This window comes from Pundamilia nyererei, unplaced genomic scaffold, assembly GCF_000239375.1.
Source record: "Pundamilia nyererei isolate P.nyererei 1_Seehausen unplaced genomic scaffold, PunNye1.0 scaffold00154, whole genome shotgun sequence".
Lineage (NCBI taxonomy): Eukaryota > Metazoa > Chordata > Actinopteri > Cichliformes > Cichlidae > Pundamilia > Pundamilia nyererei.
Genome location: NW_005187555.1, coordinates 1510030 through 1512179, shown reverse-complemented (window position 1 = coordinate 1512179; position 2150 = coordinate 1510030). Strand labels below are relative to the sequence as shown.

The following is a 2150-nucleotide window of genomic DNA, read 5'->3' as shown; positions in this document are numbered from 1 at the left end:
GGGTGCAGCAGCTCCTCGGGCTCATTCCTCACACTTCGCTGCGAGCTGATGCTGCCTTCGTGCTGCGAGAGCTGTGAAGATGATGAAGATGATGTGACTCGTTTGCGGTGACCTTCGTCATGCTGTGGATGGATGAGCTGCTGACCAGCTACTGTGCTGCTGGTAACAGCCGGCGCTCTCAGTTAAATCATCGGTCTAATCGAGTTTATTCAGCGCAGCTCTCCAAGACGCTCGCTCCCCACACGACCACCGAGTCACATAATTTCACACGAATAACAACTGGCCCCGCCCACAACAGCCACTGCTTCATGTAGTTTCTGCATGTGTGTGAGGTTACATGCTGGAAACGCGGTGAGATCACTGGAACACAAAAACACAACGTGTGACCTTTGAACTCTGTGTTTCGGACACAGGAGGGCATCCTTCCTGTGGCCTGTTGGTGTGTATTCATAGCAGGCACACACACACTCCTCATCTTCACACACATATGCATGTGTGTATCACCATGTCAAACATTTGTGTGACCCTGAAACCCAATCAGAGCCCTCTAACAGTCATGTGACGACCTGACTGAACCTCAGGACTCTACGTCCTCACAGAGCTGAACGTCTGATCAAACTTTAAACCTGAACTGGCTGACCTCACTCCAACTTGCTGTTGTTTTATTGGTTTGTGTCCACGCAACATTACTAACACACAAACACACACGCATGCAGCTGGCAGGCCCAGGTGGCCTCTCAGCAGTTTCCTGACACTGAAGGTTAGCGGCGGTGGCATCCCGCTGCAGCTCCTGGTTATTTATTACCCAGAGCGCATCTCACTGTCCCACACACAGAAAACATGTGACTAATCCAGGCTTTTGTGTCAGCACACACACACACACACACACACACACACACACACACACACACACACCTATCAGCTTGCTGAGCCCAGCTGGATGCTTGAGCTGTAGAGAGCGCCCTCTGGTGGCAACACATGATGACACCAGTTTAACAGAAAGAATCTTTTTGAGCTCAGATGAGGTCTTGGATCGCCCCCTGCTGGCCATTAGAAACAATGCAGATTTAGGGCTTCGTGTTTGAGACGCTGAAGCTATGCCGTGTTTTATTGTCTTGGTGTGACTGACCAGTGTTGAGAGAGGTTAAAGGTCAGGGCTGTGTGGAGCCTGAACACCTGAACTGATGTTTTTCGTTCTTCTCTGTCATTTAGGCCATTTTTTCTCTCAAGTCTGCTTCTTTGAGAAAAGCTTTACTGAAGCTTCAGGAGAACGCGTCACAGAAACGAAGCCTCCAGCCGGCGTTTTCTTCAGCTTTGTGTTCTCAAACCAGACGTGACGGGTGTGACCGAAGACGCTCGGTGTAGCCCCGCCCTAACCCTGCTCCTCTGATCAGAACGTCACCTCCACAATAAGCTTTGTTCGGTCTCACCTGAAACAGCATCTGAGCAAGAAACTCATCAGGAGGCTCGTTTCCTCACATCCACCCAATCAGACTTCATCCACAACCCGAGCAGTCGCCCCCTGCTGGACGCTAGACAGTTAACCATGCCACTTATCTCCGCCCAAATGATGGAGGCAACAGTCCGAACAGGACCTCCCTCTCCCCTGCCCCCTCCTCCAGCTCTGAGGTGGAACCCCGAGTCAGGGCTGAAGCTGACCCCAGTCCACCTGACACCCTCGCCTCCCCTCACTCGTGAACAAAACCCTGACATACTTAAACTCCTCCATCCTGGGCAGCAGCTGGTCCCACACCTGGAGTGCGCCCTTCACCCATTTCTGATTGAGGACCATGGCCTCCAATTTGGAGGTGCTGGTTGTAATCGGCTGCGGTTTACAGGGACCGAACGACTCGTCACACCGGGCCAACGCCCCGTACTCCGGGGTACTCGGATAAAGAGCCGGCTCAGTTCTGCAGCCACTCTGCTCCTCCTGAGCTAACGGAGCCCGGCCGGTTCGCCTGCTGACAGATGGAGACCTCCACCCTCCATCGTTCACAGAGCGGCGTACATCGTCAGAGTCAAGATGAACCTTTGTTTTCTGGCTGAGCCGTTGCCTCGTTTGTTGTGTCGCCGTGTTTCTGCTGTTTCACACGAGACCAGATCAAATATTAAACTCTGACTCCTTAATAAAAACCACGTTCTGTGTGTGT

The 2150-nt window shown here is 52.4% G+C and overlaps 1 protein-coding gene across 2 annotated transcripts in view; it reads right to left on the bottom strand.

The window, feature by feature from the left end:
• The window catches only part of LOC102197230 (carbohydrate sulfotransferase 8-like), a 44666-nt gene that overhangs the window by 5284 nt on the left and 37232 nt on the right, over positions 1 to 2150 (bottom strand). Inside the window, exon 1 of one of the 2 annotated variants that reach the window (XM_005745156.2) lies at positions 33 to 2141. The exons of the other annotated variant lie outside the window; for it this stretch is intronic. The gene's annotated coding sequence lies outside the window, so the exon portion shown is untranslated. Of the gene's footprint in view, positions 1 to 32; positions 2142 to 2150 lie in introns of those variants that run through there. 2 annotated transcript variants of the gene reach the window in all.